This window comes from Notamacropus eugenii, chromosome 5 (assembly GCF_028372415.1).
Source record: "Notamacropus eugenii isolate mMacEug1 chromosome 5, mMacEug1.pri_v2, whole genome shotgun sequence".
In the NCBI taxonomy this organism is placed as follows: Eukaryota; Metazoa; Chordata; class Mammalia; order Diprotodontia; family Macropodidae; genus Notamacropus; species Notamacropus eugenii.
This window is the reverse complement of record NC_092876.1, coordinates 39,541,896-39,563,877: the sequence shown is the minus strand read 5'-3', so window position 1 is coordinate 39,563,877 and position 21,982 is coordinate 39,541,896. Positions and strand designations below refer to the sequence as shown.

Genomic DNA, 21,982 nt, shown 5'->3' with positions numbered 1-21,982 from the left:
TTAATTCAGTTCAATTCAGCAAACATTTATTAAGCACCTACTGTGTGCCAGGCATTGTGTTAAGGGCTGGGAACACAGAAAGAGGCAAAAGATGGTCCCTGTCCTCAGGGAGTCTCCAATTAAACCTCTCTGGGTCTTAATTTCCTCATCTGTAAAATGTGGAGGTGGGCCTAGGATGCCCTCTGAGATCCTTTCCAGCTGTAAATCTGAAGCCTGCAGATCTCTGTAACATCTCAGGGAATGGGAACATGTTTGAAGACCTCTGCTAAGAGGTGTGGGCTGCTATCTGTACAAGGAGAGTGACATGTTAGGGAATCACAAGACCTGAGAATTAGGAGGGATCTCAGTCAACATCTTGTCCAATCTGTACAACCTACATTCACAGGACCCTTTAGAGGGCACTAAATCCAATTCCTTAATTCTACAGAAGAAAAAACTGAACTCACTCAAGAGTGACTTATCCAGGGTCACTCAGAGTCAGGATCTGAATCCAAATCTTCCTGAGTCCAGGTCCAGCACTCTACCCTCTCTGCCCCAAATGGTCATCCAGGCTTTGCTCAAAGACTTTCAGGGAATGGAAACTCACTCCCATTCATTCCCCTTTTGGATAATTCTAAGAGGGTTAGGAAGTTTTTATTTTATCAAGGCTATACCCGCCTCTTTGTAACTACTACTCTTTGCTTCTAGTTCTAATTTTCTCTTCCACATGATCACCTTTCAAATATCTATCTATCATGTCTCCCCTCCAGTCCCCCAGTCTTCTCTTCCCCAGGATAATCATCCTCAGCTCCTTTAATGGATCATCATGTGACATGACCTCAAGGCCTTTCGCCATCCCCTGGACCCTCTCCATTTTGTTCATAGCCTCCCTGAATGGTAGAGTATAGAATGGAGCAATGGATACTCCTGATGAAATCTGACTAGGGAAGAGGCAGCCAGCAAGACTGTTTCCTTTTTGGAAGCTAGTCCTTTCTTCAAACAGTCCTAGTTTGTTTTTGATTTTGTTTTTGCCAGAGGTGCTAGGAGGGAAAGATAATAGCAGAGCCTGGCAACCCTTCTTCTCCATACAGATCCTTGAAGAATTGATGGTAGGTCTAGCTTGGGTGGGGCAGGGTGGAGAGAGAAGGCTACAAGGAAAATTGGCAGGGCCCAAGTTCCCCTAGGGATGGGCAATGAGGCCCAAGACAATCCGTCAGCAGGTCCTTACCCCACCCAGCACCCTCCTTCTTGTGGGCACATTTGGCACCCAATATTGTACTTGTTTGGATTGTCTTTATGCTTTCTTCATAAGAGTTTGGGGAAATCCTTGCTTCTTTATCTATCCAATCACACGGTAAGCTCCCTGAAGGCAGAGACTGTACAGTCTCCTTCCTCCATCTTCCTGATGGTGCCTAGTATTAAGGCTCTCAGTCCATTGATGAAGACTGATTGACTCAAGATTTAGGCCCACCTGGCCTTTGGTCCCTGGATTTCAGGGCCAAAGCCTGAGATGATGAATGAATGAATCAGGGAGAGAGACAGAGATGGAGAAACAGAGACAGACAGACAAACAGAAAGAGAGGGAGAGACAGACAGAATATAATGATAATAGCTACAATTTTTAAGGGATTTATGATTTGCAAAGCACATTACTTATATCTCATTTGATATAGTCCTGTGTGACAGGTGCTGTTTTTATCCCCATTTTACAGTTAAGGAAATCAAGGCTCAGAGAGTGACTTATCCATTGTTGCAAAGCTAATGGGTCAGAGATGGGGTTTGAACCCATCTCCCTGGCTCCAAACCCAGCAGTCTCTTCAGAGCAACAATTCACACTTCTATCCATAGAATTGCAGAAGCATCTGGTTTCACAGATAGTGAAACGATGATTCCCAGCTACTGTACAACACTCCAGACAAGTGGTCTCAAGGCATTGGGAGGACTCCTGGATTTAATTCTGTGTTCACATTTTCTTAATGCCTCTGGGACCTTGGATGATCTGTTTCCCTCTCTTTTTCCTCAGTTTCTTCATGTGTAAAATCTAGGAAAACTTAAAGGTCCCTTCTAGCTCTAAATCTATGATCTTTGACTCACGATTTATAGATAGGAATCCTACCACACCCCAAGGCACCCCAGTCCATTTATGGATAACCCTTGTTATTAGAAAGTTTTTACTTATATCATGTTGAAATTTCTATATAAACATGATATAGACAGGATAAGTTGGAGGTAAGCTCAGGGGAAAGGCACTAAGATTAAGGAGGACCAAAAAAGGCCTCTTACCAAAGGTAGGGAAGGGGTGGATTCCCCAGTTTGTTTCCTGTATTCCCAATTCTTAGCATTTCTTTGGGGATAATTAATTAGACTTTTAACTCTGGCTCAGGACAGAGTGCGCACACTTACTTGTTTCTACCTGACAGGGCTCAGGTTTGATGGGAAACTACCACCAGCAAGCCATATGGTCGAGATCAAGGCCATAAAATGAGCTTAGAAAGGCTCCAAATTCTGCCTCTCCTTCTGTCCCATGTAGGCTGGTAGGTGATAGTGAGATAACAATCATTTTGGTTTTTGGACTAGACTTCTGTTTCACTTGGTATAAGGAACTCTGGGTGAGGAAGCTCTCTCAATGTAAGCCAAAACTTTCTCTGGAATTTGTAGTCTTAGGGAGTTTCTTAGACAGCTGAGGAACTAAGGGACAGGCCCAGGGACACATAGTCAGTATGTGTCAGAGGCAGGATTGGAATCCAGGCCTTTCTGACTCTGAGGTCACCTTTCTATCTGATATATCATGGTGTAGTTGTAGCAGCAGTACTAGTAATAGTAGTAGTAGTAGTAGTAGTAGTAGTAGTAGTAGTAGTAGTAGTAGTAGTAGTAGTAGTAGTAGTAGCAGCGCTTTCAAAACACTATATTAGCTCATTTAAATTTTACAACAATCCTCAAGAACCCATGTAGTCTTTAACGACTCTATAACAGGTGGGCAGGAGGTCTCCAGTGGTCTCTAGGGATCTCTATGTAATCCTGTACTATACAACATGTTTGTCAATAATTCAGACAGGTAAGGCTGTCAGGAAGCATTTACTAAACACTTACTATGGGAAAGGAATGGTGCTAAGCACTGGAAACACAACTACAAGTGAAAAAGAAAGAGTGCCCACTCTCAAGGAGTTCATATTCTAATGACTGAGGACAACACATAGAAGGGAGCCGCAAAAGAATGGGGTGGAGGGAGGGAGTGTGTGGTCAGGAGCATAGCATTGAAAGTCCAGAGTGTCTGGAGAGGAATGAAGACTTTAACTTGAGTGTCCTTCTTAAAATGGAAGAAATCAATGAACCCAGAGGAAGAGGCTGCAAAGGTGGAGGGTGCTTCCCACCTGAGGAGTCTATGGGTGGACAGAGTGAGATTCCTGGATGAAATATTGGTGGTGGCCTCATCCAATTTGCAGATGATGCCGAGCTGAGAGAGACAGCCAAGATACTAGATGACAGAGTCAGGAACCAAAGTGATCTTGAATGGATTGGAGTGTTGGGCTGAATCCAAGAAGATGAAATCCAGTGGGAATAAAAGTCAATTCTTACACTTAGAATAAAAAAAATGAACTTCACAAGTACAAGATGGTGGGGAAGAGTGGGGAGGGAAAGGCCTGGCTGGAAAGCAGCTCCTCCAAAAACAAGGTCAGTGTTTTAGTAGGCCAAAAACACCTCATTATGAGTCATTAAAGAGGTGATAGTCCTCCTGTGCTCTGCCTTGCTCAGACAATGTTAGGAGCACTGTGTTCATTTCTGGGTACTCCATTTTAAGTAGGGCATTGGTAAGCTGGGCAGTATCCAGAGAAGGGGAATTCTAATGTGTGAATTGAGTTCATGCCATGCAATGATCAGTGGAAGGAACTGAAGTTGTTTAGCCTGGAGACAAGAAGGCATAGAGAGAACATGAGAGCTGTCTTCAAGAATTTGAAAAACTATCCACGTGCAAGAGGGATTAAGCTCAGAAGAGGGATTACATGTTCTGTTTGAGCCCAGAGGGCAAGAATGAAGAGCGATGGCAGAAAGTTGCCGAAAGGCCAATGTCGACTTCACAAGCTCCCTGACAATTAGAGTTGCCCCAAGGTGGCCTGGGCTGCCCTGGGAGGGAGGAAGGGAGGGGTTCCCTTCATTACACATAGGAGGGCTGGAAGGGCAGGGTCTTAAAGCAGAAGATGGATGAACACTTGCTAAGTATAATATTAATATGCTATGTTTTTTTATTGCCTCTGTAGTTCTTAGCACAGTGCCTGGAGCATAGTAGGTACTTAATAGATGTTTATTAGATTAGAAGGAATTCTTGAGGTCTGAATTGGGTTAGAGGTCCTCTGAGGTCCCTTCCAGCTCTGAGATTTGGGGATGTCTGCATTGTGGCGAATCTAGGATGTAACAGGATGGCTGTGGTTAGAACTCATTCATTCATTATTCAGCACTTAGTTATTGTTCATTGATCATGTGCAGGGTCTTGTGACTAGGACTTTGGGGGTAGAGATGATTAAGGTGGTTCCTACTATCTGGGAGTTCACAGTCCTCAAACCATGTGCCTCAGTGGCTCCAGACTGCCTACTTCTCAGCCAATACTGTGTAATTGACGTCTTATACTTGGAGTAAACTTCCTTCCTCACTGGAACATCTTCATTTTTCCTCCTAATCTTACCCAATTAACCATGTGTTGCAAAGCTGGGTGCATTTGCTACTTCCTATTAGGGTATCTTCTCAGCCAGGGATTAATGAGATGTTTTTGGACCAGCCAGAGGAGAATTGGAAACAGAAAGATAGTGGGCCAAGGAGAACATGGAGGAGGGGAAGGGTAGGGGCTTGGCCCAGCACTCTTCTTCAAGATGGGGACAACCCCCGAGGTCCCTGATGTGGCTCAAGGGTGGAGGTGAGAGAAGGGGGCAGCAGATTAAAACTAAAAATTGCAGCCATTGCTAAGAGTGGCCATGAAGTTGTGTCACTGGCTTGCCATTGAGGACGGAATTAGAAAGTGTAATCTCAGAAATGAATGAGATTATGAATACTTCACACATATGCAGGTTCACACATATCCCCTAGTGTGATAAGGAATGTGAGAAGTGAGAGGAGAGACAAGGAGGGAAAAGGATAGGGAGGAGGGAGAAAGAGAGAAGACAGGAGGAGGAAAGAGGAAAAGGAGAGAAAAGAGGGGAAAAGAGAAGGGAAACAGATATAGAGGGAGACAGGATACAAGAAGGAGGGAGAGAGAGAGAGGGGAGAGGAGAGAGAGAGAGAGAGAGAGAGAGAGAGAGAGAGAGAGAGAGAGAGAGAGAGAGAGAGAGAGAGAGAGAGAGAGAGAGAAGGAAAGAAGGAGGGTGGGTGGGAAGGAAAGAGAGGGAACAAAGAGACACACAGAGCCACAGAGAGAGAGAAGGTAATAAGGGGAGAAGATGGAAAGAAAAGCCCAGCTGGCTTACCTCTCTCCCTCAGAGAACCAGATGTGCGTTCTTCCTTTCTTGACTTTCTTTGTGCCTTCAGGGCAGGAAGAGGAGGAGAAGAGCTGTGTTGGTGCCTGCTGCCTGCATGGGAGAGGAAGAAGGCTGCAGCCTTTGCTGTTTAACATCTTTGATCTCTTTCACCTCCCCTATCCCACAGCCAGCCTTCCACACAGGATGGTACAATCTGAAGTCCTCCTGCAAGGTCTTTGGCTCAAAATATCCACCTTTTACTAACCATTCCTGAGATTCCATTTCTCTGGGTTCGGCATATATTTCTTAATTAAGAGGCAGATAGAAGCTCCTTGTAGCTGGCAGTGGTGGCAGTGATGGTGGTGGTCAGTGATCTAGTAGAATTCAGTAAGCCCTGGGTAGGGTCAGGGGTAGGTGGATGAAAGTTAGCACAGGGCAATGAAGGCAAACTTTGTAGATGCCTCTGAAAAAAAGTCAGTTTCCCCAGCATCCCTCCCTCTGTCAAGCAGGGGTGAGAAGGGGAGTTGGTTCTCCAGAGCCTTAAATCAGACCTAGCTATAAATTAGTAACTTTGGGCAGGATTGTCCAGGGTCCCATCCATGATCCTCCATAGATGGGTTGAGATGAATGGCCCTTTGGATACAGGCCCCAGACCCTGGAGCCCTTACTGGCCTTTCTACTCACTCGTAACTTTCTTAATATTTCCTTCTCTTTCCTGTGGCTCTGCAGTTCAGGCTTGGCAATACACTCAAAGAAGAGATGGAAAGGCCAGGGTAATATCTGCCCCAAGGGCTCTCTTAGTGAGTGCTACAGTCACGGCAGATATGCCGAGCTTGGGAAGGGCCCAGATGACTGGTGGAAAGAGAGTGGCTGAGGGGTCAGCCTGAGCCAAGGCCCAGAGCCTTCAGTGGCCATGTGCCAGGCAGCTCAGTGGGATAGAGCACAATGTTAATAAGACCACGGTCCCAGGTTTGTGTCTTATCTGGACTGACTAAAGAGACATGGAGAAAAGCTCTGGTCTGTGTCTGTGCTCAGATTGCAGCCTGAGTGAACCCCCGGACTAACTACAGTCAAGTGTTGAACTCCATTTCTGGCTCCACATTCACCTCTAGCTTCTGCCAGAGACTAGCTATTGACCTTGACCACAGACTGATCTCCGACTATAGTCACAGACTGAACCCTAACTCTGGCCTGAGGCTGACCCTTAGCTCCCGTAACAGAGTGAATTTTACCAATCCCAGGATTTGGGTCTTAGTAGATAGGATGCTAGATTAGGAGTCAAAACTAGCTTCAGATCTTACCTCCAACTTGTCCTTCCCATGGCCTTGTGACTTTGGGAAATCACTTCACCTCTATGCTTCAACCTCCTAATCTGTAAAATGGGAATGATAATAATAATAGTGTTAATAGTACCTGCCTCCCAGGGTTGTCTTGAGGTTAAAGGAGATCAGTTAGTCAAGAAGCATCTATTAAGCACCGACTGTATGCCAGACGTTGTCTAAAGCTCTTTGCAACTTATAAGTTAAAAATAAATAATAGTTATTATTATTATCACCACCATCATTATCAATAACTTAGATAAAGTCATAGGTTGAATATCTATCAAATTTGTATCTGACACAAAGGTGGGAGAGTCAGCAAATTCGGTGGATGACAGGGTTAAGATGCAGAAAGGCTTTGACAGGTGGAAGAACATTGGGCCCAATCTAAGAACATAAAATTAAGAAAACCTTACCACTGAGTTTTAAAAACATCTATTTCACAAGTACAATATGAGGAAAATGTGGCTACCATAGAAGCTTGTATAAAAAACATTGGGGAGGAGGGTGTTTCAATGAACTGCAAACTCCTAGAAACACTGGCTCCAATTTGATTCACTTCCTTGTTCGATGAGAAAACTGAGACTTAGTTTAAAAAAATTAAACATTTTGCTTGAAAATAGCTCTTACAAATACATACATATGGCAAATAACTTAGAATGAGATTACAGGGCTGAAACATTATTGTTTGGATGCTTGAGCAATTAAATTTAAAAGCCAGATGACTTGTCCAAGGTCTCATGGGTCTAGCCAGGTTTGAGCCAGGGTTCTTGGACTCCAAATTCAGCCTTCTTTTCATTCTAAAGCCAATGCAAAATTAGGCTGTTAGAAAGAAAGAGTATTTGGAAGCAGGAAAACACGTATCCCAGTATAATCTGCCCTGCCTAGGCCACAGATGGACTTTTGTGACCAATTCTGACTGATACGGTTCAGGAAGGGCACACATAAATTGAGAAGTATCTACAAGATGGCAGCTAGAATGGTAGCTGGTTATAGATGGATGGAAGAAGCGTGGAGATGGAGATGATAGCTGCCTTTGAGTATTTAAAGGGTTGCCTTGTGGAGGAAGGATTATCCTTGTTCTTCTTGGGCCCAGGGGGGCAGAACTAGGGGAAGGCAATGAGTGGAAGTCTCAAAGAATTGATTTCATTTTTAATGTAAAGAAATTTTTTGTAACAAATTGTTCAGTTGTTTCAATTGTGTCCCACTCTTCATGACTCCATTTGGGGTTTTCTTGGCAAAGGTAATGGAGTGGTTTGCCATTTCTTTCTCCAGCTCATTTTACAGATGAGAAAACTGAGGCAAATAGGATTAAGTGATTTAACCAGTTACACAGCTAATAAGTATCTGAGGGTGGGTTTGAACTCATGAAGATGAGTCTTCCTGACTCTAGGCCCAGGGCTCTATGCACTATGGTGCCATCTGACTGCCTCTACTTTGTAACAAGTAGAACTGTCCAAAAGCAGAAGAATCTGCCTCAGGTGGCATGAGGGTTTCCCCTCGTAGGAGGTAAGATTTGGGTGACCACTTCTTGTTGGCAGTGATGTAGAGGGGATTCACATTCAAGTGCTTGTTGGACGAGACAGCCCTGAGGTCCCTTTCAAGTTCAGGTTCTGGAATTCTGAAATCCATCCTCAGCCTAGTTCAAAGTGACTTTGGCCACAAGAAGAATGAGTAAGGTTGGATAACTTAGCTCATCCCATCTTCAGTATTGGAGGAAGAGCTCACATTCCTTGCTGAGCTCATGGTGGATCAGTGGCACCATCTTGGTACGGAATGTAAGGAATACTTTCAGAACACCATTTGCTCTCAATCTGGGTTACATGCACTGTCCTTTCTGTCACCATTACAACAGACTTTGGATGCAGGAGCTTAGCAGAGCAACAGATGGCACAGGGTCAAGATTGTTCCTTTGTTCCCATGTTACTCTCTGCCAAGCATATTTGTACCTTGACTCCAACATTGTGATGTCATTTGAGTGCTCTCTAAGAATGAAGGGCAACAGCTCCCAGGATAATCCTTCCCCATTTTGCAAGGATAGTGGGGGAGGCCATACAGTTTATTCATCATAACACAATAGAACCAGGGTACATTGGCCTCAGACTGGGATTCCTTCGCCTGGATTGCTCTCCCATTCTCTTCCATCTTTCTCTCATGGGTTTTACTCCCCTCCACCAAAAGGAAGATATGGAACGGCTTCCTCCTGGATGCCTTCCTTCCATGTGGCAGGGCCGCTGGCCAGAGTTGTTTCATACCAAATGTCAACGAGCTCCTCAGGCCCTCACATGTCCCACGGCTGTCTGGTGGTTGGATGGGAGGCAGCAGCTCCATAAAGTTTAAGTGAGGCTGGAAGTAGAAACATCTGCTGGAATGTTGTGTTTGCTTCTAGGAAAATAAGATTTAACTGTAAATGTGCATCTCTCTTGCCTCTACTGAGAAGGAAACTCAGGTGGAGGATTCAGTTAACCAAGCATCCCTTCACTACCTACCCTGTGCATGGCCCTGTCTTACCAAGCTCTGGCCTCATGGTACTAGGATGAGAAATTCCATAAATGTAGGGTAGGGTAATGAAGTCTGGGTTTGGGGGTGGAATACCAGAGATCAAATCCACACTATGCCTATTGGTCTCTTTCTGACCTTGCCACTTTACTTTTCTGGGCCTCGGTTCCCCTATCAGTAAAATGAGGCAGTTGGATTCTCTCTGAGGAAAGGACCTCTGAAGTTTCTTACAGGACTAAGTTTATGATCCTGTGACATAATCAGCTGATTACAAGTCTTTATTAAGTACCTACTATGTGCTGCCAGGAAGTACTGGTGATACAAAGATAAAGAAATCATGCCTATTCTCAAAAAATTTACATACTATGGGGAGGAGAGGGGATGATGCATGCATATCCATATACATGCACACAGAATAAATACAAGGCCTTTACGGAGGGGTGCACTATCAGCTGAGGGGATTGGAAGGCTTTTTATCTAGAGCAAGGCTTCTTAGCAGGGTCCCATTGAGTAGTCTGGTGAAGCCCATCTGTCCCTTCTCAGAATTACGTTTTTAAATGAACAGAATGTAAAGGAAACCAGTGATACTGGGAAAGTTGTTCCCCCTTCCAAACTCACAGAATCAGCCCCCCTTTCCCAAATTGATCCTTGGGCATCTGTGGACCCCGGGTTAAGAACCCCACGGCTCTAGAAGGTGGTATTGGAGTGTGAATGTCTTGAAGGAGGTGAGGATTTTGAGCAGTTAAAGTGAGTAGGAAGCGAAAGCAGAGGGTGGGTGACTACTGGTCACAAGTGTAGTGGGAAGGATTCTTGTCCTTTTGCTCATTACTTACCAGTGGATCCAATTTCCCATAGCTCTGGTTTATGGTTTACAGTCTCTACCCACCTTGGATAGAGAGAAAGCAGTTGCTCCCCTGCAGACCCATGAGCCCCCTTGTCCAGACTCCCATGTGGCTTGCTGTGGATGAAGATGTCTTTCTTCCTACTTTGCTCAATCTGCATGTGGAAGGTGGCCTTCAGCTCTTCATGTCTCAGTTGAAGAAGGATGTTGACATTTCCCAGCTTTGGGCATTTTCACTAACTTTCTTTGTGTCTGAAGTACCTCCCTCCTCATCTCTGCCCCCTGGTTTCCCTGGCTTCCTTCAAGGGTCAGCTAAAGTCCCACCTTCTGCAAGAAACCTTTCCCATCCACCCTTAATCTTAGTGTTTTCCTTCTGAGATTACCTTCCATTTAACCTGTCTGTGTTTTGTTCAGGGCAACTAGATGGTAGAGCACCAGACTGTACAAAGTGGCAGCTTTGGCACAGTGGATAACGTCAGGTCTGGAGTCAGGAAGACACATCTTACTGAGTTCAAATCTGGTCTCCCACAGTCACTAGTTGTGTGATCCTGGACAAGTCACTTAACCCCATTTCCTTCGGTTTCTTCATCTGTAAAATGAGCTGGAGAAGAAAATGACAAATCAATTCCAGTATCTTTGCTAACAAAATCCCAAAAGGGGTCATGAAGAGTCGGACATGACTGAAAACAACTGAATAGCGAAAAAAAGAAAGAGAAAGATACAGTTTGCCTACCTCCAAGGAGCCCGCATTCTAATGGGGAGGGGGAGAACAACATGTATAAATAACAAGGCACTAGCAGTGTGGGATCTGGGAGGGGCCTCCTGCAGAAGATGGGATGGGCCTATCTCAGGAGGTAATGGGTTCTTCCTTATTGGAGGTCCTGAGGTAGAAGTCAGAAGATTATTTTTCAAGTAGGTTGTAGAGGGGAGTCCCTTATTATAGATTTGGGTTGGGTTAGATCAATCAGTCAATAGGAGACATTGTGGTGTGGGGTTAGAGGGCCTAAATTCTCCTCTCACTACTTGCTTGACCTTGGGCTGATGTCCTCTGAGGGCCCTTGGAACACTAGAGCTCAAATTCTGATCAACAGCTGAGGTCCATTCCAACTGTTAAAAAATACTGTGATTCTGGATGGAGATGCTTGGGACTCAGCATGGTTGCCTCTGGCATTTCTGGCTCAACTGCTGTATCTCCACATCCCCACCCAACCACGGTAAATCCCCTTAATCCCCCTGATTCAATCTGTGGAATTCTTCTGGAGATACACTTACTTGCATGTGGTTCCAGATCCTTGCCAAGAGGCTAAGAAAGCAATGATTGAGAGATGTCTTCTCCTTGGATCCTCCCTTCCTGGGATCATATTGGATCTCCTGGGATCTACTAATGGAGCAGATTCACCTGCCACCTGTTCTACTTTAGGCCTGGGGACCTACAAAGAACTCCTGTGAACTAGAAAGTGTATCTTGTGATTTCAACCAATGCTCAGCATATTCCTGGATAATTAATTCCAGAGCAGCCATCCTTTAGCTAGTAAACACCTTCTCCCCAAGGAGACCCACCCTTGCTTCTTAGAAACCCATTGAAATCCCATCCAGTTAGGGAAAGGCCACCCATGTCCAAGTAAGAGGACCCAGCACTTGTAAAACTGACTCTCAGGAATGCCCAGATTCCTGGATGGTCTTTGCCACTGGCCCCAGGAAGCTCCTTGGCTTCTGTCTCTGCCACCAGAATTTACTCAGCTCTATGGTCATCAGGAGTTAATCATCAAGCCAAGATCTTGGGGTGTTTCCCAAGGAGGGAGATGATATCCCAGGTTGAGGTTTAGGGTCCCAAGGTATGGAAAAGGCTTATTGTCACCTGTGATTTCCACGGGTTTTAGCTGAGTCTCTGTTATATTACACTCACTGACGGAAGACTCACATGACCCCAGAGTAGGTGTTGGAAGGTAGTATATGAGGTGTGACCAGGGAACATGCATCATTCCAAGGCTCATGTGGTCCCTGCTCAAAGTCCATTCTTAACAAGAATTGCCTTGAATTTGCTGTCAGCGTGGTCAGCTAGGGAGATGTCAAGGAGCCAGGATAGCACTGGAGTCAGTGACTGTTATTGGTGGATATGGAGACACTAGAGATTCAGAATGTTGTTTAGAAGCATGGAAAGTCACTTGGAACCATGGAAGGATGTTCCTCTAGACCATTCACACTCTCTGATTTCAGATTGAGTATTGAATCTTTTTAGTTATTGTTTGATCTATGTGACATCTAATCTAGCCTGGCTCTGAAGAGGGGTGATGAGGATACAGAAGATCTGCAGAAAGGCTTGTTCACCTCCTTGGCACCACTGCCTGTCAGCCCCAGGCTTGAGGAGATTAACCTAGCCACATCTGGATGTGAGCCAGCCTGGAGAGCTTTGCTGGGGGTCCCAGCTGTGGAGGGGAATGTGGTGAGCTCTCAGGAATGTAACGGAGAAATGCCAGGAAGAGTGTGTGCCCCCAGCAGTCTCAGAGCCATGTGAGGATAAGAGGAGGAGGGGAATCATCAGTGCCTCCTGTAAACCCTTGGGATATTTCCATTACCCTTCTGGCTCCTCACTATGGCAGGCTTTCAGCTGGATGCTCCCTCCTGGGTGCTAAAGGCTGCAGGTGTCCTCTGTCTCCCATTGGGAGTTTAAGGGATTGCCCAAGACAAAGATTTGGAAGAACATCTGAATTGCATCTGGATGGAAGAGTCCCAACAAATCACCAAAGTTATGACTGTAGAGTAGTTATGTTGGTCAATGCCATATGTTGAACTATCCCAGTGTACCTAGGGTTGTATACCAGCAACTCTGGAAAGATACAAAAGAAAGGAGGAAAGATGGTCCCAATCAGTAGCCATGTCACTAGCCAGAAGGGACCTAGTCTAACCCTAGTTATCTAGTCCAACTACCTCATTTTATGGATGAGGTAACTGTGAGAGACTCACCCATGGTCACACAGATACGCAGTGTCTGTGTGGTTCCAAGCCAAGATTAGAACTCGGCTTCTGTGTCTCTAATTTCAGCACGCAAAGTCGTGGATGCTGGAGCCCCTACTTGGAGAGGGAGGATGGTTTTGAGGAGTGGGATGAGAAGGAGACATATATCTTGCCCTGATAGAATTCCTTGTCATGCAAGAAGCTCTTTTTCATACCTAAAAAAAAAAGACTGAGGGTAAAAGATTGTTTTCTCTTTGTCTGTTCTATTGGTGCCTTCCATTATGGGAAGAGGGATAGCCCAGTATAGTGGAGGGAGATTTAGCCTCAAAACCAGAAAAATCTGAGTTCAAGTCACAACTCTCACCATACTAAGAATGTGACCCTGGACAAGTTACTTAATATCTCAATGCCTCCGGAAGATTCCCTAAGACAAGTGTGTTCTTAAGCCACCATATACTTTGAAAAAATATTTTGATAACTATATTTTAATATAATTGCTTTTTCTTATAACCCTATGTACTCTATGTTATATATTTAAAATCATTGTTCAGAGAAGGGGTCCATAGGCTTTACCAGACAGTCAGAAGTGTCCAAGACACACACACACACAAACACACATACACACATGTACACACATGTACACACACATATTCTAAGACTATAAATTTTATAACACCTTGATCCTTTGATGGATGAACATTGGTAGAGGGAGTTTCCTTTCTATAAGGATCAGAACACAGGTCTGGCTTTAAAACAATCCCAAAGCTGACATATCCTTATTGAACCTCAGTTCAATGGGGGAGACACATCCCAGGCTCCTGGAGGAATCATCTGAGTTGGGATGGCTCAACATGGCAGACCTAGGTAAAGAACACATCATAAAAGACATTGAGGCCCAGTTTCATGTAGCTAAATGTTTAAACATAAAAAGACTCAGTAGGTACAGGGACCATCCTGGGATCCTCCTTGAAGATTTGATCTAGAATTGGCACAGCTCCTTTCTGAAAGACAAACTCTGTGGGGTCCAAGAAGTATGAATGCTCAGGGTTTCCTCCAAAGATTTTCTCCTGAACAAAACTCAACTTCCTGATCCTGTCTTTTATGCCTCTTTATGGCCCTTATCTGGAAACCTCTGCAGGATTCCCTGGAACCCCCGTGGGCAGCCTTCTCAGAATCCTTCTCTGGTGGCATCCGTCCTACTCCTCATCTCAGATGGAAGACTAGAATCTCGAAGCTGAAAGGACATCCTCAGAGGTTTAGTCCAACCTTACAGACCAAGAATGCCCTCTATCATATTGTTGAGAAGCGCTCATCCACCCTCTGTCTGAAGGTCTTTAGTGATGGACATGTCCATTATCTCCTGAAGCAGCCAGTTCTTCTTGTGGGCCATGCTATTAAGAAGTTTTTCTTTCCACTGAGCTAAAATCTGCCCACTCTGTAGCTTTTACTCATTAGTCCTAGCTCTGTTCTCTGGGGCCAAGCAAATCTTCCTTCCCCATGGCAGGCTCTTCATGGGACTTCTTGTTCAGTAGTTTCAGACTTTTTTGATATTTGTAACCCCATTTGGGGTTTTCTTGGCAGATACTGGAGCGGTTTGCCATTTCCTTCTCTAGCTCATTTTACAGATGAAGAAACTGAGACAAACAGGGTGAAGTGACTTGACCAGTGTCACACAGTTAATAAGTATCTCAGGCTAGATTTGAACCCACATCTTCCTGACACTGGCACTCTATCCACAATACCACCCAGCTGCCCTTCATGGGACAATCACCCCTTAAATTTTTTCCCCAGGCTAAACATCTCTGGTTCCTTCAGTTTCCTCACCCTCTTGATTATTTCTCTCTGGTCATGGCTCAGTTTGTCAGTATCCTTCCTAAAATGTGGAAGCCAGAAACAAGCAGAATATTCCAAATATATGATCTGACAAAATAAAGTTCAGTGAGACTCATTCTTCCTCTTTCTAATGCAATCCAGGATCGTATTAGCTTTTCACCTTGAACCTGTAGTTTAATAAACAATCCCTCTCCAGATAAATTTCCACAGGGGATGCTGTCTAGATATGTCTCCCCCATCTCATATTTGTGAAATTGATTTTTTGAATCCAAATATAAAACTTTGCATTTATCCTGATTAAGTTTTGCCTTCTTGGATTTGGCCCGTCATTTTAGTTATTGACATCTTTTTGGATCTTGACTCCTCTATCTTGCCAGTCAAAACGTAAATTATCCCTCCTAAGATAACAGCTTTGACAGACTTAACAGGTATCCTAACAATGTCTTAATCCAAGTCACTGACAAAGACACTGAACAGCTTAGGACCAAGGACAGATCCCTGGGACATTCTACTAGACATCTGTCTTCAAGCTCACCTTGGACCATTAGTGATTACTTTTTGGATCTAGTCATTCAACTAATTCTAATTCCATGTAGCTCTATACCAGTGCTTGTGTGCCTGGCACATAGTTGGTGCTTAATAAATGCTTTTTAATTGACATCTATCCATCTTACCTGCAAGAATAAATGGTAAGACTTTTCCAGATGTTTTGCTGACATTTAGTTTCATACCATTCCCTTGATCTCTAGTCATATTTTCCCTTATTATTACTTAAATGAATTGTCTTATGGAAAACACTTTTAAACCTAAAAGCACTATAAAAATTCTGGTTGTAATTATAGTTATTATTATTATTATCTGGAGCCCTTAGAGGTTAAATAATTTATCTACCATATAGCCATATATGTCAGTATGTTATCCTCATTCCAAGGTCAGTTCTCCAACCACTATGCCAGTTGCCTCTAGTCAAATCATCCTGCCAAGAAAGGTAATGAGCTTAATCATTCTTGGCTCCATAATTCTTCACCCCATCAAGGCACACTTTCCACTTCTTCTTAGTGGTGAAATCTGCCCTTTGGCAATGGCAGAGCATGGTTCTTTGTGGAGTTCTGGGCAGTAGAGTGCTTTACCCTTTTACATTACTGGTTGTCTCACACTAGTCAGGGGTGAGGGAGTAAAATGGAGGAGAAAGAACTTTGTGGGACTGATCTATTTAGAAAAGCTTTTATTCCTATCTTTTGCATTTATATCTCTTCCATTTCTAAGCATATCCATCCCCCAACCAGAGAGCCATACCTTGTAAGAAAGAATGTAAAAGAAAGAGGAAAAAAGTGTTCAGCAAAACTAGCTGATGTCCCAACTAAATTTGATAGATAGTATATACAACTCTGTATAGTAAGAGTCACTCACCTCTGCAAAGAAGAGAGGAGGGTCCATTTTCTCATCTTCTTGGAGTACACAGTTGGTTATTACATGATTTCATCTTTAAAAATGTTCCCCCTTACTTTATTGTGATTATATATATTAATTTCTTAGTTCTGCTTACTTTCCTTGCCATGAGTATATATACATTTTCTCTTGCTTTGCTCTATATTTTTGTATTCATTATTTCTCAAAGTTCAGTAGCATTTCATTCCTAGACTCGGTTAGCCACTCCCCAGTCCCTAGACATCTACTTTATTTCTAATTCTTGGCTTCTTCTAAAAATGTTGCTTTAGATATCTTGGCATGTATGGGAGTTTTCTTTCTGTCTTTGACCACCTCAGAGTATAAGCCAGAAGTTGTATCTCTGGGTCAAAGGATATGGGCATGTTAGTTGCTTTCTTAGTATAATTCCCAAATTGCTTTCCAGAATGATTGGATGTATTCACAGTTCTACCAACTCTGTGTTAATGTGCCTGTCTTTCCACAGCCCCTCCAACACTGATTATTTCCATCTTTTGTCATTTTTGTTGATCCCCTAGGTGTGAAGTGAAACCTCAGAATTGTTTTGATTTCTGTTTTTTTCATGAGAAGCAATCTTTCATAGAGATGTTAGCCGGTTGCAATTCTTTTGAGAAATAATTGTTCCTATCCTTATCCATTGGAGAATGGCTCTTGGTCTGATAGAATTGCATTAATTCTTTCTATACATTTGGCTATTAGATTGTTATCAATGATATTTGATTTTCCCTTCTCTTATCCTATTATCTTATGTTGGTGTGAATGCTTTTCCTTTTCATATAATCAAAATGAGTTTGTCCTTTTGTGGGAGTCTCTATACTTGATCTAGTTGAACACACTCCCCCCCAGCTATAACAGTGACAGGACTTGACCTTTTCGCTTCTAGTTATTTCATGGTATGACCTTTAACATTCTAGTCCCCTATCCATTTTCAGTTTATTATGGTATATGCTGCAGAAGGTTAGTCTAAACCTGGTATTTGGCAAATATCCTTGATTTTTTCCATTGATTCTTACTCCTCATTTATACCCTGACTTCTTGGTTTTCAAGGAAGAGCCTGGTAAAGTAGATCTAGACACCATAATGAAAGGCTTTATCATCCCTGAGTGCATGGCGTGAGGGAGCAACTCAACAAAGGAGTCCTCTGACTGTGACCCTGGTCCATTGGGCCTTTGTATGGATTTCAGGTCTGGGCCTCAGAACTAGAGTTCACGCTCAACATTCTCTTGGAGGAGTCAGCCCTGGCTTTTGGATCAGTGAAGCTTAGATGAGAGAAAGCTAGGTTTGTTTTTTTCCTTTTTTCTCCATTCTTTTCATTTTCTTTTTTGGACCAATACTGCCTGAGTTGGATTCACTTTATCAGGGCCCATATCATACTATCATTCCTTTGACTCCCAGGATTCAGATGCGTCCTTCTCCACACAGTGACCTCTTTGCTTGATGAGGTCTTGCCTCTGAGCTGACATGTTAGGAAGATGTCTGTTGGAATTCCCTGGAACCCAGGCTTCCTTTAGTGACCCCAGAGCCTGAGTAACCATTGAGTAGTGCTGTTATATTGACTAAAAAGCCACTTGGTAACACACAAACGTGGAGAACCAATTCCACAAAAATATTTTGGAGAGCTTAAGAGACTCTTTGCTATAAGGTGAATTGTTTCAAAAGCTACAGATTTGATTCTTTGGGGAATAAAAACAACCCATAACAACCATCCTGAAATGGCTTATAGTTGGACCACTGACATTTTCCAATGTGCCTGCTTTAACTGTGATCAGGGTCTGATCAGAAGCATCCCAGCTGACTCTTCACACTAGTGAGAGCCAAGACAAGAGGTGTAGCTGATTGTGCCCTGGCCGCATCCATACCCTGCCTCAGCCTTGTAGTTAACATGACCCAGTGCTGGTTCTACCAGGCCCTCTTTCCACAGACAGCTGAATGCTTCAGGAATGTGTATCATTTTATCCTTTGTATGTGAATCACAAGTCATGGAATCCTGGAAGCCAGAAGGGACCCTTCAGGATCAATGGGTTCACCCATTCAGAAGGATGAGGGTGGCTCATGGCTTGGAGGCTAGAATGCTGGACCCTTAGGGTAGGTGATGCTAGAGTTCCCCTCTTAAACTTCATTCATTTAGCCAGGAAACCTGGTATGTGTTGTGAACCAGGTGCTGGATAGAAAGACAAGAGTGAAGCAAGTCCCTATTCTTAGTTTACATTCTGCTGATATTTGTCAGTAGAATGCCCTTCCTTTGGTCCAAACTTATGTGCAGCTTGGATTTGGAGCCAGAAAGCCTAAATTTGGATCCCTATGACCTTTTATAAGTCATTTCTCTTTTCTGGGCCTCAATTTACTTATCTGTAAAATGGGAGGGTTACTCTGGGTCCCTTCCAGCTTAATATCTATGAGCCTCCTCTGTATGGGAAAGGAGGGAAGACTCCTGATCACCTTCATGTTTTTGGAAGCACGGCTTGCTCTGGACTGGCTGAGGAAAGAGTAATAAATTCCCAGGATCTGGGTTACAATCCTAATTCTGAGGGGCAGTTAGGTGGTGTAGTAGATAGAGCACCAGCCCCCGAATCAGGAGAACCTGAGTTCAAATCCAACCTCAGATGCTTGACTCTTACTAGCTGTATGACCCTGGGCAAGTCACTTAGCCCCGACTGCCTCACAAAACAAAACCAATTTGTGGATTGATTTGAGTATTTCTCTTGGAACAGTTGGCAGATGCCAACTTAAGGATAATAAATAGAAACTAGATAGCACTTTGGTCTTTGTGAAACCCCTTGTATTTTTATCTCATTTGAACCTTGAAACAGTCCTATGAGGTAGGTGCTATAATTATTGTTATCCCCATTTTTCAGGTAAGGAAACAGGCTGAAGGAAAGTCATAGAGCCTTAGATTGAGAGCTTGAAGGGACCTCAGAGGTCAGGTGGTGCAAACCCCCCTCCCATTTTACAGATGAGGAAACTGAGGCAAACAGAGGTGAAGGGACTTGGTCAGCTAGTATAAGACCTGAACCCAGCTCTCACTAACTCCAAGCCCTGTGACTTCTCCAATATATAACACTGCTCCTCGGATGGTTTCAGCCCAGTGAGAAATGGAATACCAGGTTATTCAAGAAAGAACTTCCCAACCTCATGAGGCCAAAACTGACTCCAGTGTTCTACGTGGGGGTTCTCAAGCTGAGGGGGCAGAGTTAGCGGTCTTGACATTTCACCGCTCGGTCAGGGTAGTGACATCACTACAGCTCCTGGAGCACTGGAGGTGATGCCAGACCCGCATGGCATGGAGTCACCAGACACCATAGTTAGTTCTCACTCAGAGGGTTGAGGTTCACTTCTTGGCACAAGGGAGATACTTGATCACCAAAAGCCTTGGCATCCAGCCTGGATCCAACCCTAAGCCACAGCCACTGCCAAGCAATGGCCTCCAAGGAGCCTAGAAACAGTGCCCCAAGGTCATCTTTGGGTGATGGTGTCAAATTCAAATAGAAGTCAGAACTACTACCCTGTAGGCCACATTGTGACTTAGAAAACCACATATTAAAATCATTATTCAGTCATTTTTCAGTCATATCCAATGCTCTGCGACCCCTTTGGGGGTTTTCTTGGCAGAGGTATTAGAGTGGTGTGCCATTTTCTTCTCCAGCTCATTTTACAGATGAGGAAACTAAGGCAAACAAAGTGAAATGACTTGCCCAAGGTCACACAGCTAGTAAATATCTGAGACTGGATTTGAACTCAGGTCCTCCTTAGCCTGCCTCTCTATCTAGCCTCCCAATATTGACATTATCTGTTATATTATACTTTTAGTTATTTTCTCAAATGCTTTCTGATTACATTTTAATCTGGTTCAACAGCATTCGGGCATATTGTTGACCCTATGACACTTCTGCCTTACCAAGGTGAGGAGGTATAGGGGATAGAGGCCTGGCCTTGGAGACAAAATGACCTGCATCTAATGCTGCTGGTTATCTATATGACCCTGGCTAAGTCACTAGCCATCAGCAAGCAATTATTAAATGCTTCCAAATGCCAGGAACTGGGCTAAGTGCTAGAGATACAAAAGAAGGCAAAAATAGCCCTGCCCCCAAGAAACTCACAGTCCAATGGCAGAGCCAACAAATAAGTAACTAGATTATTGCCTTTTGCCATCTTTGTATCTCCAGTGCTTAGCATAGTGTACACAGTAGGCACTTAATAAATACTTATTGATGGACCATGTACTTACAAGATGAACACAGAGCAGATAAAGGAGAAGACATTGGTGTTGGTGGGGGGAGAAGGAACTGGGAAAGCCTTCCTGTAGAAAATGGGCATTTATCCTTTCTCAGCCTCAGCCTTCTCATCAGTTAAATGGGAGTCATGATACCTATAATACCTAGGTTATTCATGAGGGATTGAAGGACAAAATGTAAGACACTTTATGGCTCTAAAATAATTACAGCATTGTATAATAACAGAATTATTGTATAACAGGGTTAGAGCTAACGGGAACCTTAGAGTCCACACAGTACAACCACAATGTTTTATAGAGGAAGGAAATGGAACTCAGAGATGCTAAGTCACTTGCCCAAGGAAATAAGCTAAGATTTGAACCCAGACCCACAGACTACAAATCCTGTGCCTCTCCACCCCGCCCCACACCCTGTGGCGGAAACTCAGGGTGCTGCTCCTCCTCAGATCTCAGTAAACATGTTTTATGGAATTTCCACATTTCTGATAAGACAGAACACTGATTTATTTTGCTATTTTTTTTTTATTGAGATAGCTTTTATTTTTGTACCATCTCATTTCTGAATGTATCTTTCCCTCAGAGGTATCCTGTGAGCCATCACTTGTAACAAAGAGTTTTAAAAAAAGAGAAAGAAGAAAGACAAGTTAGGAAAATGACCAGCCCACCAACTCTGTTTGCCAGTTTATGCAAGGTTTCTTACCCACAGTCCCTCACTTCCGTAAAACACCAAGGGATGTGATTTTTAAAATTTCTTTTTCACAGGCCAAGAGCGTCAATTCATTTTTAAGGTTCTGAAGCCTCAAATTTAAGGAATCTGACAGATCAGAGGTTCTTACATTTTTTGTGTGTCAAAGACTCTTTCTTAGAATAATGTTTTTAATGCATAGGATTACCAAGAAAATCAATTCTATTGCAATAGTTACCAAAATATATTTTTAAAAAACCCACATCTAGTCTTCAAGTTAAAAACCATGTCTCAAAGGAGAATAAATTATGCTTGAGAAAATAATGAAGACAATGGCCAAGTTCCATCAGCAGCTCTTTTGTCAGGTCTAAAGTGCACAGAAGAGGGGAGTTTATGTCAACTTCCACATTGTCCAGAAGTTATCAGTAGGTGTTAGCTTTGTGTTGAGTTGGAGTTCATGGGATGAGTGCAGGAAGGCCCAGCCCTTGGTTGAGAGGGGGGGGATCAGAAAACATGCTCTATGTGGTGGGAAATGTAGACCTGAGCTCAGGGAAACCTCTGAGGGGCTCAGGAAAAGGAAGGAGAGTTGTTTAGTCTCAAAAGAGAAGACTCAGAGATGATGGATGGAAATGATTGTGATCCACAGAGCACTGGGCTTGGAGTCAGGAAGACCTGAATTCAAATCCAGTCTCAGAAACTTCCTAGCTGTGTAACCTTGGGCAAGCCACTGGAGAAGGAAATGGCAAACCA

The 21,982-nt window shown here is 43.6% G+C and overlaps 1 protein-coding gene across 4 annotated transcripts in view; it reads left to right on the top strand.

Annotated features, from left to right (window-relative positions):
- Positions 1-21,982, top strand: part of MEGF6 (multiple EGF like domains 6) — a 360,321-nt gene that overhangs the window by 266,139 nt on the left and 72,200 nt on the right. The gene's annotated exons all lie outside the window — the stretch shown is intronic.